This window comes from Stenella coeruleoalba (genome assembly GCF_951394435.1).
Source record: "Stenella coeruleoalba genome assembly, chromosome: 9".
NCBI lineage: Eukaryota > Metazoa > Chordata > Mammalia > Artiodactyla > Delphinidae > Stenella > Stenella coeruleoalba.
Window position 1 is genome coordinate 22,113,394 of NC_137155.1, and position 16,781 is coordinate 22,130,174.

General features: G+C 35.5%; 1 long non-coding RNA gene across 1 annotated transcript in view; it reads left to right on the top strand.

The window, feature by feature from the left end:
- The first annotated feature begins 1,985 nt into the window (after positions 1 to 1,985).
- Positions 1,986 to 16,781, top strand: part of LOC307191442 — a 271,519-nt gene continuing 256,723 nt past the window's right edge. The window contains exon 1 of the long non-coding RNA XR_013829772.1: positions 1,986 to 2,071. This is a non-coding gene — a long non-coding RNA (uncharacterized lncRNA). The remainder of the gene's footprint in view (positions 2,072 to 16,781) is intronic.

Consider the following 16,781-nt stretch of genomic DNA (forward strand, 5'->3'; position numbering starts at 1 on the left):
TCATAACTTTTACCTTTATCATTGTGTTTTTGATGTTTGAATTAGTTTTCCATGTCTGAATTAGTTGGGGCCTTTACTAAAGTATGTGACAAAAAATGTTTCAATGTTATGAGAATAATTTTTCTTCATTGTAGTGCAAGACTATTTTTACTTTCCCCCACTTCTGAGGTTTTCTGTGTTTCAAGAAATTATCATATTCAAAGTCGCAGAGAAACATTTGCACTTAGGACCGTATATGTGAATCTAACATTGGTTCAGATATTTGAAACTACATCCAGTGTTTTCATATGTATGGCAGCTTTAATATACAATGGCAGATTGAAGTCAGTCATCTATTTTCAGTGGCAAAAATGGGACACTAAGACTATGGTGACAAATTGAGATTTGCCATTTTGCTGTTGAAGATTCTGACATCTACAGCAGGTACGCCCTCTTAAAAATGGGCAGTTTTCCATTTTGTTTTCCCTGTAAAGGCTGACCAGTATTAGTCAGATAAATAACAGAGATAGGTACCATCAGTTTTACAGAACAGAATTCAGGCTGCTTTGGTTAAAACTGCAAGCAGTTTCTTTTTCTTTGTTCACGCATACAATTTTTTTTCCTTCATTTGCAGATTTCTTTTTCAAAGTCATACCTTCCATAATTAAATTTATAAACAAATTGGGACCAAAGATAGCATTAATATAATAAATTATGTTGAAACTACTTCATTTCTCTTCTTCTCAAACAAGACATTTTATATAATAGCAACAAGAACAACAAGAAAAACCTAAAGTTTGATTCCGTAAGCTTTGTACTGGTTGTGATCTCATCATGCAGCTGCAAATATGGAGGGAAAACTTCTTGTTATACTAAAATAAAAACACCAATTGGATAATCAACCTAAAAATATTTTTGGATTCCATTTCTACTGCCTGTTAAACATTTATTCCTAGGGGCTCTCCTGGCCACTCAAATTCACTCTAATATCTCATTTTTCATCTTACTTCATTCATTCCTCAATAACCTTCAAGCTACTTAAGGGAAAAGACTATGCCCTATTTATCTTTTTATCCATGTTGTCTAGCTCAGGGCCTAGTACATAGTAAGGGCTCAATAAGCATCACTGAATGAATAAACCTGACTCTTCTCCTGGATCGGTAAATTAAGTTTAATGTACTGTCACTCTTTCAGGCTTCAAAACTCTTTGCAATCTTTGCCTCCTAAATTCAATCAGTTCCTAAATTGTATAGATTCCAAATGAGCAATATCTTTCAAATATAACTTTTTATCCATTCCCACTGCTAGTTCACTAGTTCAAGATTCCATGGCTTCTCTTATACTAAAGAATTAGTTTTATGTTTTCCCCATTTTCAATCTGTCTCTTTCTCAATCTCTTCTAAGCACTTTGGCTAGATAAATTATTCCATAAGCACAGAATTTACATATCACTTCCTTACATGGATACTTTTAAGCCTCTTTAGTCTCTACAGAATAAAGTTTAATCCACTTTGCATTTAGAGATCTCTGTAATGTGGTCTCAATCTCTTTTTTACCAAGGGACCTAGAGATTGTCTGTTATTCTTTCCATCTCTCTGCAATTGTAAATGCCTCATGTGGTTTAGGGAACAGCAGAATGACCTTCCCCAAGCTTAAGGCTGGCTTTGATTTTTTTTTTAACATAATTTGGGTTAATCTCAACCCAGCTGTAACAAGTCCTGGCATATTGGTTCTCATCTTGTGAGATAAATATATGTCATTCATTAAAAAACAAAAATAACCTGAATTTCACTATGATTGAGAATTTGCTGGTATAATATAATCACCTTTGCATTAGGTCTCTTCAGTTCTTTGGGAAAGTGCAGCTCCACTATCAGTTGAAGCTGCTTTTTCCAAGTTGTTCACATCTTGGAGGTTTACATGCCTTACATTTCTTGAACTGTCCTTCCCCTGACTTGAAACTCAATGCCTTCATCAAATCCTCTCTCTGTCACCTTCTGCAGATCTTCAAAGATGTCCAATACTTCTGCTGTAGCAACACAGTGCTTCATGGAATCCTACAGTGATTGTATCTACGAATTCACTGCACAAGGTATTTCTCTAATTTTTAATTTTTCAAATATGTTATGTTATGCTTGAGAAAGATTGTGAATATTTATGGAAGCAACACTATGACAGTTTGGGTTTTTTTTTCAGACATGGCAAAATAACATGGACAAATAGATGTCCATGGCTAAGCCTATAAATTTTAAATATGTATCTCTTTCAGTGTTCTTTATCACTTCCAAATTTTTTTCTAAAGGCTTTTTTAGGTCTCACACACTTATCTACTTTCTTCAGAGATTTTTTCACTTTATTGGAAGACATTTTCACTCAACAGTGTGGGGAAGATGATATGATGATGCATCATGATTTAATCAATAGGATCATCAAAAGTGATCCTAGCTAAGAAATAGTTTAGACATAACTGCTTCATTGTATTTGCAAATTCATTATAGCAGGGTTTCCTATTCAGCTGTCAAATTCTGAATAAAATTTTCAAGTTATTATAGTAAATATTTGGATGGTGATAGTTCAGAGAGAGTTATTTCAAGCTGCAGGTTTTTTCACCATTTATTCACCATATTCTTAACTGTGTCCTCTTTGTGGAATCTCTCTTCCAACAGTTTCCTTCCCATTGTGTTTCATATGTCCAAAATCCACTTGATTTTTATGTTTATGTGCCATTTGCTACATTGCATTTGTTTCCTCCAGTTGGAAGAGAACACTTTTCTTTGAATTTTCCTGACCTACCAATCCATTCATTCATTCATTCAGCAATTATTGTCATATGTTGTATGCTAACCATGATCAATTTCAGGCTACCAATATAATGTCACTGAATGCAGAATGTGAAGACATAAACACAATTCCACTCCAGGAATACCATGGAAGTTACCAAATACTGCAAATTAGGGCTGTCTATTTCCCCAGAAAGACAGTTTACAGAAATAAGATTACATATATATACATATATATGTATGTGTATATATATATATATATATATATATATATATATATATATATATATATATATATATATATATATGAGATTTGTGAATAAGAAGGCTCTGAGATGGTAACCTGTCTACTGTGTTGGGAAAACAGTGAGGATGACATTACAGCTGGAACAGAGAGAGAGCCAACAGAGTGTTGAAGATAAGGTTAGAAATGTAAAAAGGTGTTTCACCTAAGGCCTTGTATGTCATAGGAAAAATTTTTCTTTTTACTGAGTGACTAGGGGAAACCATTGCATGATTTTGAGCAGAGGAGTGACCTGTTTTGGCTACTGTGTGAAAAATAGATTGACACAGAGCAAAAGCAGAAGCAAGGGGACCAATAAGTAGGGCATTGACTCAGGCAAGATATCACAGTGGCTTGGAACAAGCTGGCAGGAGTGCAGATATAAGAACTGGTCTGTTTTTACAATATTTTTTGAAGGTAGAATTGGCAGAATTTGTCAATGGATTGTTTGTGGGGTGGAGAAAAGAGGATTAAAGGTGGATTGAAGAGTTTTGGGATGAGCAACTGGAGGAATGAGATGGGAAAGATTTTAAGCACAACATATGCTGTGGAGAGGATGGGGATATCAGGAGTGTTAGGTGCTCATTTTATACATGCTAAGTTATCCAAAAACCTGATGGGACTGAGTTCAGGGGAGAATTGGAGAAGAAAAAATTGTAACAGCAAGTATAGCTAACTATAGTGTGGAAGCCTGCATGATCTGGGAATTGTATAGTTTGCTTATGAGCAGCAGTGAGGAACTCCTTCATTTAATGGTCATAAATTCAAGTGAAGCCAGTGAGATTCTGCATTTTTCATCAGTTCTGTCCAGTTGTGTGGATGCAGGCAGAGAGCAAGGGGATATAGTGACGCCAGGAGAAAATTTCCTGTGTAAATACTGCAGAATTTAAAGTTTATTCTTAGATCAATAACTGTGTCTACAAGGGCTTTTCAAGAGGAGGTATGGCTCATTTAGGGATGGATATGATATGTAGAGTCTTCCTTAAATAGAGGTCAATGTGCATGTTTTGATCCTGAGGAAAAATAATTGTGTTGATCATAGAAGCTTTTTACAAGTAATATCCATTTTATTCCTGAGGTGTTCTAAGCAGTCTCTTTCTTCTTCTGCTTTTGGACTTACACAGAAATTGTTTTCTTTTTGTCTGGTTTTATCTCAGTTCATTACTTTTAGTTTACATTTCATAAAACCAGAGAATGGTTTAATACGGTGTAATGCATTTTAATGGTGCTATGATTCAGTGACAGTATTTTGTTCTTATAGCTCCATGTTACATCCCATTGATATGGGCTTAACCTAAAATAATGGTTGCACAAGCAAAGGACTGTGACTTCAAATCTCATTCACCACCACTCAATGAAAAAATTCCTATATTATTTAGATAAATAATATGTATTAAAATACAAAATAGGCATTCATTTTGATCACAAATGGTTGAGAATATTCCAATTTTAGCTTATCAAGGCCTTATAGTATTTTATTATTTAAAATTCATAGTACCACTTCAAATTAGCACAATTAACATGCGCATTTGAACTAGGCAATAGTTCCAGACAGCTATCCACAAACAATTATTTAAGACAAACCAATTATCTAATGATTCTTTCTTTGTCTCATATGGGTCTATCAAAGACAGCATGCTCTCAGAAATCAATTTACAACTCTTTTATTTTTCATGTAGAACAATTCACAATTTAACAAGTGATGGGTTTTCCCTTTTGTAGTGGTTATTTACTACCATTACTCAGAAGGACATTTAATTACTCCTGAGGCTTGAGTCATTAAAAAAATTTCAGAGGTTGAAAATGCTCTGCTTTTATTTATCTATATATTTAAACAACATTTATTTAGAACCTACTATGTTCAGATATTGATTTCCCACATTAAAATTGGACTGCTCTCAAAATACATTAAAATTTGGTAGGAGAGAAATACACTCACAAAAGCAATTCAAGGGAGTAAACCAAGCAGTAAGGGGAGTGTGGATGAGGTTCAGAGTTGGAATGCTGGTGTTGAGTGAGGGCAGTTATTTTTCTAAAAATCTGTCACGTCAGCATGCTTATGTTAGAGGTTATTCCAAGCTCGCTAGATATGTTCGATATATCTTCTATCAGTGTTATATATTTAATATCAATTTTTAATTACACCATTTTGGACCCCATATAATTTAATTTCAACAAAATCTAAACAGAAGAAATAGCCCTAGGAGTAAAACAGTAATAAAGTTTAAGGTGATTCATCTGAATCTACATGTCTTTTAGCTGATAAATATAAATTGGAGTATTTGGCCTTTCCCTGTTCCAATCCACTACCTGATGTAAAATGATAGTCCTTAAATTCAAATCTGATCCTGTCACTTTCATCTCAAAATTCTTCACCAACTTTCCAAGAAAAGTTCCAAGCTTGTTAGGCTATCCTGCCCAAACTTACCCCATCACCATTGCTGCTACTACTACTGCTACCACTACTGCGATATACACACAAACATACATGCACATATACTCTATCAGGATAAATCCTCATTTTTATTAATGATTGGGCATCTTCTCTTAGAAATCTTTCCTGACCTCTCGGTTTGGGTTGGACTTCACACTCCAAATGTGTTCCCATTGTACCCTGTTCACAACTTTTTCATTGTATTGGAAATGCCCTTTTATGCATCTCTTTTCCTTACTAGATTTCTTTTTAGTGATTTTTGTAATGAGTGTGAATGATTAATTTTATGAGTCAACTTGTTTGGGCCAAAATGCCCAGATATTTGGCCAGAGTGATTCTGGATGTTTCTGTGAAGATGTTTTTTGAATGAGATTAACATTTAAATTGGTGGACCTAGAGTTAAGCTGATTATTCTCCATAGTGTGGGTGGGCCTTATTCAATCAGTTGAAGGCCTTAGTAGAACCAAGACTGACCTCTCATGAGCAAGAAGGAATTCTGCTAGTAGACTGCCTTTGGACTCAAACTGCAACTTTTCCCTTGGTCTCCAGCCTGCCAACGTACCTCACAAATTTTGGATTTACCAAGCCTCTACAATCATGTGAACAAGTTCCTGAATCTCTCTCTCTTTCTCTCTGTACACACACACACACACGCATGCACACACTCACACACACACAAACGCACACACACACACACACACACACACACACAGGTTCTGTATTTCTGTAGAACCCTAAGTAATATAATCGGGTAGTATGCCTTGTTCGTTTTTGCATTCTCACTGTTTTTCACAGCACTTGGAACAAAATGGGTATTTAACACTGATTGAGTAAAAGAATGGGTATACTGTCTAACACATTTCAGACACTATGTAATAATTAATTTAAAAATAAATCAGACTCAGATATTCCTTCAAGAAGCCTATTATCTATTGTGAGAGATAAAACTTGTACATAAATGTTAGTAATACAAGGTAGAAAAAAGTGTCACAAGGAGAGACTAATAATTGACCATTGACAGTGATCAAAAGAGTGTCAGTATGCTTGGAGGAATACTGTCTCTCTAGGTGCTTAGGGCACTTTTACAGCACAAGTCAAGAGAGAGCTGTTGTGCTTAGAGTAGAATCACTCCTTTGAATACATCCATTTCTGGATGTCTAGAGAATGCCTGCATTCTCTAGAGGGTAAGGCTCTTCTTCTGCATCCGTGATTTCTCCATCAGCAGAAGTCAAATGTGAGTCTCAGAATTCTGTATACCCTAGAACACCTCAACCCTTCCCTCACCTCAACACTCACAGCCTTGCCAAAACTATCTTCCTTGAGACCATTGGAATTTTCGCCTAATGCCCCATGTCCTTTTTCATTTTACATCCCACAAAAAGCTAGGACTCTTACTATCCCTTATTCCGTAGGCTCTAATCTCCATTTAGCTCTGTATTTTGCTTTTTCTGACTCCATATACTATTCCTCCCATTTCCTGAAAATCTTCCATTGATTCCTCTGTAACTCTTGAAAGCCAACCTCAAAATCCTCCATTTTAAACATTTTTTTTCTGAATGTCCCTTCATCTTCTTGATGTAAGAAAAATTCTGGACTTTCTAGTGTTTTCTTCCCGGAGCCATTTGTTTAAGTGAAAGAATTTGATGGGCACCACACTATGACAGTTTTCCTTGCTTCCAGACAGCTAACCATTAAGCTAAGGTTGCATACTATAATTTTTAAAATCACAGTATACACTGTAAACTAACAATTTCTGTATTACTTAAGGTAGGTTAGAATGTGTTGTGGTAACACACAACCCCCAAATATCACTGGCTTCATATAACAAAGATTCATTTCTTTCACATTCTATTTGCCTGTTATGGGTTAGCTGAAGGCTCAGCTCTGTGTCATCTTCACACAGGAATGCAGAATAATGGAGAATCCATCACCTGTAATGTTACTAGTCACTTAGGAAATGAAAAAGGAACATGGTGGAAAATTAGCAGGCACTACATTCTATGGTGTAGTGACCCACAACAATTCCGCCCATGTTTCTTTGTCCAGAGAAAGTCACAAGACCACATCTAATTTTATGGGAACCAGGAAATGAAATCCTACCATGGATCAGAAGGAGAGAAACCAGAAATACCCCTGAAAAACATCAATACCTACTACAGACCTTAAACCAGGGTAGATAATACCACGGTAACAAGACAAATCTTAACGATACTGCATATTTAATCTCAGCTTCTACCTGGCATCCCTTTTGGAAAATATTTTGATGATGAATTCTATCCCCCAAATTATTTATAAAACCAAAACATAAATAAAAGAAAGAACTACTCATCTATGAAGTATTCAAGTTTGCCACTCAAGGAAGTGGTTTTATATTTAAAACTATGTTTATGTTATGTGACATAACATATGAAGTATTCAAGTTTGCCACTCAAGGAAGTGGTTTTATATTTAAAACTATGTTTATGTTATGTGACCATTAGCAAATTAAGAGATATTATTTTGATGCTCATATCCAGCATATAATATGGATTAAAAAGGCAGTTTCCCAGACTCACAGACTTAGAGAACGAACTTAATGGTTACCAGGGGGGAAGGGTGGGGGGAGGGATAGATTGGGAGTTTGAGATTGACATGTACATACTACTATATTTAAAATAGATAACCAACAAGAACCTACTGTATAGCACAGGGAACTCTGCCTAATATTCTGTAATAACTTAAATGGGAAAAGAGTTTGGAAAAAATAAAATAAAGGTTCTTTTTTTATTCTAGGGAAAAAAAGGCAGTTTCCTATGTTTCAATTTTCATATTTAGATGCAAATCTTAAAGTATTTATACACTAAATTTATTTCTACATAAACAAAATCTAGAAGATTATTTTGTAATATATATTAAACAGTTATTTTCTTTTTTATTAATATATTTGTAAAGTCAATGAATAAAAATAATTGTTTTCTAATAATATATGAACATTAGGAAAATAATGCCATCATGTTCTTGAAAAAAAACCTTTCAAAAATGACTTTATCAGAAAACATAAATAGATATTAAATCAGGGACTGCATTTTTATCTGAATATAAATAAATACAAAAACAATTCATTCCAAGATTAGAATATTATTCAACATCATGAATAATTTTCATCAAGTATATACTGGTTGTACCATTTTGGGACTTATGGCCAAAAATGTAAGAACAATAGAAATGGGCTTGTTCAATTATACTTTGTTCATTCACTCTATAAAAGTATTCACTTGTTCTACAATTACGTCCCTCTCACAATTCTATAGTTGGTTTTGAAGAGGTCAACAGATTATAGAAATGTAAATAAATAAATCATGTAGTATATTGGAAGTCCATATGCACTGTAGAGACAAATAAATTAATGAGAGGGAGTCAAGCAAGCCAGTGGAAGGGTGGGGGCTGTGTTGAATGGAGGGTCTACAACCTCAATATGTCCTTGACTCTGCTCTCCAGTTGTTATGTTCTTCCACTCTCAACATGCATTTTATCTACTTTTAAGTCATTATGAAATTTTCATTTTTTAATTGTCTTTGTTTACCACAAAGTCTTACCATAATAAAGAGGAATTTTATCATAAAAGAAAAGTGAATAGCATTAATTTTAGAGTAGTCAACAAAAACAATTTATAGCAAATTTACATAGTATACTGCTGGTGTAGTTTTAGTTGCTGAATGACTATGCTAAGCCTTGCAAACTTTTGGCAAAATGCTAATAATGTCAGGTATTTTTAGATGAAGAATATAGGAAAATTTTACTTGAATTATAAAATACATAATATTGTGATGGAGACTAGAACTTTTGTTAAATTATAAATGGGACATACATTATCTTTTAAATCATAATGTGAGCAGGTCTTAGGTACTGACTGGTTCCATATTCTCCTTTCACATCTGTGGTGAACTTCCTTTTCAGTTCCCTTCAATATGATCAATTCTCAATAAAATGATTGTGACTAGCGTTGCAGCAAATAGTATTTAGGTGAATAGAGTTGCGTTATCACCATACTTCACAGATCACAGGCAAATTTCATATTTGGAAAAATACAGTAAGAAGAGAACTTTCCCAAAATTATTTTGAATAAGAATTCTATCATACAAGAACTCTCTCACTCTCTCTTTAAAAAAGTTTTTTAAACTTTAGCCCTCTGACCTCATCAGCAACCATTTTTACAATTTTATTATTTTTTATAGTAAAGTTTTCTTGTAAGCTTCAGAAATGACAACTGTTAAATTACAACCCATAATTCAATCCACCCTTTGCTCTTTCCTTAAAATGTATCTTCATTGATGAGTCACATTCTCCTGTTGCTTTCAACCCATGAATCATTACGTCATTTCTATAGTATAATTACCTGTGCTGCCTTCATTTATTACTGGAAGAGGCATAATACAGAGTTAATGAATTTCTCTTGGAAATGATAACTTGGATTATGTCCATTGCTAACATAATTTCTTGGACATTTTCTCTTATTATGTTATTACAATGAAAGAGAATGCATCAATGTTTTAAACCCATCACCCAAAATAACTATAATTATAACTGCTTTTATTTACACAGTATCTTTTGGCTGAGTGTTCACAAATACTTCAGAATTAGGTCGTAAACAGTACATAGAAAAGATAATGCAGAAATAGTAATGGGGCAAATATATTTTGTTGGGTTGGACTGCTCACAGAAGCTGGATAATAAACATTAGCATAAGTTGTGGTTTGTAAAAACATCTAGTGTGCTTTCAGCTTCAGTTTGTATTAAGGTTTGAAAATGTAGACAATATCAAGAAATTTTTTTGATTTCTTCCAAAGAGATAATATTCTTGATTGTAAGTTTAGTTGAATAAAGGGTCTACTTTGTCCTAGTACTGTGTTCTTGTATCTTCTTAGAGTATAGTCTAATTAGATTTGTTTTGTGAATTTATTCTTGGTTAATAGAAAACTAATTGAAGTAGATATATATAGCCTTTGGGTTTTTTTGTTGGTTTTTTTTTTTGCGGTACGGGGGCCTCTCGCTGCTGTGGCCTCTCCCGCCGCGGAGCACAGGCTCCGGACGCGCAGGCTCAGCAGCCATGGCTCACGGGCCCAGCCGCTCCACGGCACGTGGGACCCTCCCGGACCGGGGCACGAACCCGTGTGTCCTGCATTGACAGGTGGACTCTCAACCACTGCGCCACCAGGGAAGCCCCTAGCCTTTGTTTTAATGTGACATCGTTTTCATTTATTTATGCAAACACATGGGCATTCAATAAACTTTGCTACAAAAATTCTTATCACAGAAACATCGTTCTTAAGTTGTGGTAATCTGATAAATTACTTTGTCTTCCTTATTGATAAATACGGACATTGAGCCTGGCATTCTAGGTTATGGGATAACAACTGGATAAGTTAAAGGAAAATACAAATCTTTGCTTTAGTTATAAAATGTTTGCATTCTGATATGCTAGCGTGGCACATAACAAAATTTTCCTCAGTTAAAATTCTGGTTCTGTCACTAAATTGTAACTTGTATATATATTTAACTGAACTTGTGTATATATTTAACTCACTGGCACCTTAGTTTCTATATTTATGAAATGGTAATAATAATATATACATTAGAGAGCTAAAATGAGAATACAGCATATTGGGGATTTTTAGGGCCACATAGAAGTGTAGGATGTACAAGAAATGAGTCTAGAGAAGTATGCTAGATATAGATAATAAATTAGCTTGTTTGCCAGGGTAGAAATGTTCATTTTATTCTGCTTTGTGGATGATCCATTGATGTATATTAATAATGAAAGTATTGTGATCATTTTACAGTTTTGGAAATGTCTTTTAACAATTGATGATAGTGATCTAGAGGATAAATAATGGAGGCTTGCATCTCATGGCAAAAAAATGCAGGGAAAGATGGAGTTGGGAAGTACACAAGACAGGAAGCAAATGTGAATAGAGACTGAGTATACAGCCCTTGGAATTAAACAGGCTAGACTATTTTCCATTTTGGTCACCTAATACCTGTGGGTCTCTGGGTGATTTACATAATGTCTCTCTTGTAAATCTCATTTTTCTCACACGTATAATGTAAATGTTATAAGTCTTCTTCACAGGATGGTAGTAAGTGTGATATAAGGTAATGCATTTATGATAATACAATGTTTGGAACTTATAATTCTGTATAAAAATGTTAACTAATTATTATTATTAGATTAAATGTTAACTAATTATTAGAAAAATGTTAACTAATTATTATTATTAGATTAACCTGTAAATTAAAAGAAAGTATTAATATCAATAAAATTAGAAATCAGTTGAATAGAAAAATGCGATAATAACAGTAAAAGTCAATAAAAATCAAAAGATGTTTCATTAAAATGACCAATAAAGTGACAAAGCTTTTGCAAATCTCATTAAGAGTAGCATACAAAAGAAGTAATAATTAAAGATATGAATTGTTTGGAGAAAATAATTCAAGTTCAAATATATATTAAAATTTTTGAAAATTTAGATGAAGTAGATACTGTAGGAAAATTTTAATGTTAAATATTAACCCCAAAATAAGAAGAAAACTTGTATTAGCATTAATTATACTAGAATTATTTTAAGTACACCATAGGTACACCCCAAAACAAAGATAGTAGGTCTAAATAGTTTTGAGCACACATTCCTGTTAACATCAAAAAGTAATAATTACACAATTTATTTCATATAATATATGATAAATACCATAATATATGAGAAATCAGAAGTTTCCCAATTATTTTTTTAAGATTAGCGTAAACTTGATAGTAAAAATTTAAAGAAAATGAAATCTAGCAATTTATTAAAAGAATAACATGACCAAGTACACTTTATCTAAAAAATATAAGTATTAACATTTTATCATATTAACAAAGGAAAAATTGCATTACACTACTCTATGCATTACTGTATAGAAAGTATTTAATAAAGACAACATCCACCAGCCAAGGAGAGAGGCCTCAGAAGAAAACAACCCTGCCAGACACCTTGATCTCAGACCTCTAGCCTCTAGAATTGTGCAACAGTAAATTTGTGTTGTTTAAGCCACCCAGTCTGTGGCACTTTGTTATGGTAACCCTAGCAAACAACTGCACCACCCTAGTCAGAGAGAGGAACCAAGATGGCGGAGAAGAAGGACATGCTCTCACTCCCTCTTGTGAGAACACCAGAATCACAAGTAACTGCTGGACAGTCATCGACAGAAAGACACTGGAACTCACCAAAAAAGATACCCCACATTCAAAGACAAAGGAGAAGCCACAATGAGACGGTAAGAGGGGTGCAATCACAATAAAATCAAATCCCATAACTGCTGGGTGGGTGACCCAGAGACTGGAGAACACGTATACCACAGAAGTCCACCCACTGGAGGGAACGTTCTGAGCCCCATGTCAGGCTTCCCAACCTGGGGGTCTGGCAATGGGAGGAGGAATTCCTAGAGAAACAGACTTTGAAGTCTAGTGAGATTTGATTGCAGGACTTCCACAGAACTGGGGAAAACAGAGACTCCAATCTTGGAGGGCACACACAAAGTAGTGTGAGCATCGGGATACAGGGGAAGGAACAGTGACCACTGGCGAGACTGAACCAGACCTACGTGCTAATGATGGAGGGTCTCCTGCAGAGGCGGGGGGTGGCTGTGGCTCACCGTGGGGACAAGGACACTGGCAGCAGAAGTTCTGGGAAGTACTCCTTGGCGTGAGCCTTCCCAGAGTCTGTCATTAGTCTCACCAAAGAGCCCAGGTAGGCTCCGGTGGTGGGTTGCATCAGGCCAAACAACCAACAGGGAGGGAACCCAGCCCCACCCATCAACAGTCAAGCAAATTAAAGTTTTACTGAGCTCTTCTAAACAGAGCAACAGCCAGCTCTACCGACCACCAGTCCCTCCCATCAGGAAACATACACAAGCCTCTTAGATAGCCTCATCCACCAGAGGGCAGATGGCAGAAGCAAGAAGAACTACAATCCTGCAGCCTGTGGAACAAAAACCACATTCACAGAAAGACAGACAGGTGAAAAGGCAGAGGGCTATGTACCAGATGAAGGAACAAGATAAAACCCCAAAAAAACATCTAAACGAAGTGGAGATAGGCAAACTTCCAGAAAAATAATTCAGAATAATGATAGTGAAGATGATCCAGGACCTCGGAAAAACAATGGAGGCAAAGATCAAGAAGATGCAAGAAATGTTTAACAAAGACCTAGAAGAATTAAAGAACAAACAAACAGAGACGAACAATACAATAACTGAAATGAAAACTACACTAGAAGGAATCAATAGCAGAATAACTGAGGCAGAAGAACGGATAAGTGACCTGGAAGACAGAATGGTGGAATTCACTGCTGCGGAACAGAATAAAGAAAAAGGAATAAAAAGAAATGACAGCCTAAGAGACCTCTGGGACAACATTAAACACAACAACTTTCGCATTATGGGGGTCCCAAAAGGTGAAGAGAGAGACAAAGGACCAGAGAAAATACCTGAAGAGATTATAGTCAAAAACTTCCCTAACATGGGAAAGGAAATAGCCACCCAAGTCCAGAAAGTGCAGCGAGTCCCATACAGGATAAACCCAAGGAGAAACACACTGAGACACATAGTAATCAAATTGACAAAAATTAAAGACAAAGAAAAATTATTGAAGGCAGCAAGGGAAAAACGACAAATAATATACAAGGGAACTCCCATAAGGTTAACAGCTGATTTCTCAGCAGAAACTCTACAAGCCAGAAGGGAGTGGCATGATATATGTAAAATGATGAAAGAGAAGAACATGCAACCAAGATTACTCTACCTGGCAAGGATCTCATTCAGATTCAATGGTGAAATCAAAAGCTTTACAGGCAAGCAAAAGCTAAGAGAATTCAGCACCACCAAACCAGCTCTACAACAAATGCTAAAGGAACTTCTCTAAGTGGGAAACACAAGAGAAGAAAAGGATCTACAAAAACAAACCCAAAACAATTAAGAAAATGGTCATAGGAACATACATATAGATAATTACCTTAAACATGAATGGATTACATGCTCCAACCAAAAGACACAGGCTTGCTGAATGGATACAAAAACAGGACCCATATATATGCTGTCCACAAGAGACCCACTTCAGACGTAGGGACACATACAGACTGAAAGTGAGGCAATGGAAAAAGATATTCCATGCAAAGGGAAATCAAAAGAAAGATGGAGTAGCAATACTCATATCAGATAAAATAGACTTTAAAATAAAGACTGTTACAAGAGACAAGGAAGGACACTACATAATGATCAAGGGATCAATCCAAGAAGAAGATATAACAATTATAAATATATATGCACCCAACATAGGAGCACCTTAATACATAAGGCAATTGCTAACAGCTATAAAAGAGGAAATCGACAGCAACACAATAATAGTGGGGGACTTTTAACACGTCACTTAAACTGGACAGCTACATGTAAAAGAATGAAAGTAGAACACTCCCTAACACCATACACAAAAATAAACTCAAAATGGATTCAAGACCTAAATGTAAGACCAGACATTATAAAACTCTTAGAGGAAAACATAGGAAGAACACTCTTTGACATAAATCACAGCAAGATGTTTTTTGATCCACCTCCTAGAGTAATGGAAGGAAAAATAAAAATAAACAAATGGGACCTAATGAAATTTCGAAGCTTTTGCACAGCAAAGGAAACCATAAACAAGAGGAAAAGACAACCCTCAGAATGGGAGAAAATATTTGCAAACGAATCAACGGACAAAGGATTAATCTCCAAAATATATAAACAGCTCATGCAGCTCAATATTAAAGAAACAACAAACCAATCCAAAAATGGGCAGAAGACCTAAATAGACATTTCTCCAAAGAAGACATACCGATGACCAGGAAGCACATGAAAAGCTGCTCAACATCAGTAATTATTATAGAAATGCAAATCAAAACTACAATGAGGTATCACCTCACACCAGTTAGAATGGGCATCATCAGAAAATCTACAAACAACATATGCTGGAGAGGATGTGGGGAAAAGGGAACCCTCTTGCACTGTTGGTGGGAATGTAAATTGATACAGCCACTATGGAGAACAGTATGGAGGTTCCTTAAAAATCTAAAAGTAGGGCTTCCCTGGTGGCGCAGTGGTTGAGAGTCCACCTGCCGATGCAGGGGACACGGGTTCGTGCCCCGGTCCAGGAAGATCCCACATGCCGTGGAGTGGCTAGGCCTGTGAGCCATGGCCACTCAGCCTGCGCATCTGGAGCCTGTGCTCTGCAATGGGAGAGACCACAACAGTGAGAGGCCCGCGTACTGCAAAAAAAAAACAACAACAAAGAAAGACTAAAAATAGAATTACCATATGATCCAGGAATCCCACTACTGGGCATTTACCCAGAGGAAACCATAATTCAAAAAGACACATGCACCCCAATGTTCACTGCAGCACTATTTACAATAGCCAGTTCATGGAAGTAACCTAAATGCCCATCGACAGACAAATGGATAAAGAAGATGTGGTACATATATACAATGGAATATTACTCAGCCATAAAAAGGAAGGAAATTGAATCATTTGTTGAGACGTGGATGGATCTATAGATTGTCATACAGAGTGAAGCAAGTCGGAAAGATAAAAACAAATATCGTATATTAACACATGTATGTGGAACCTAAAAAATGGTACAGATGAACGGTTTGCAGGGCAGAAGTTGAGACACAGATGTAGAGAACAAACGTATGGACACCAAGGGGGGAAAGTCACGGCGGGGTGGGGATGGTGGTGTGCTGAATTGGACAACTGGGATTGATATGTATACACTGATGTGTATAAAATTGAAAACTAATAAGAACCTGCTGTATAAAAAAATAAATGAAATTAAATTCAAAAATTAAAAAAAACCTAATACTAAACTTTCTTTGGGTTATTTGTATGGAAATATGTTAATTTAAGTGTTTCAGACATTACATGAAATTCCTGAAAACCTTATATGTTCTGGTAAATGTTATAAGTCATAATTCTAGTTATTATTTTTAAATGTATATCAGAAATAAATAAATTTTCTTGTCAATTACATTGTTATGAACTTTCATCAAATCTTTAACCATGGTCATTTTCAAGTCTTTTGTCATTTACAGAGTTCTGGGTGTGCTCTGATGCTTTTGCAAAAATGTTCCTATAAAAGGGTTTCATCTTCAAGGAATTCATGGAAAAGACTCTGACAAGTACAGGTTTCTGGTAATTGACTATACTGCTGAACTGAATGAATAAGCATTTTCAGAACTCTAATGGAAGACTGATGAAT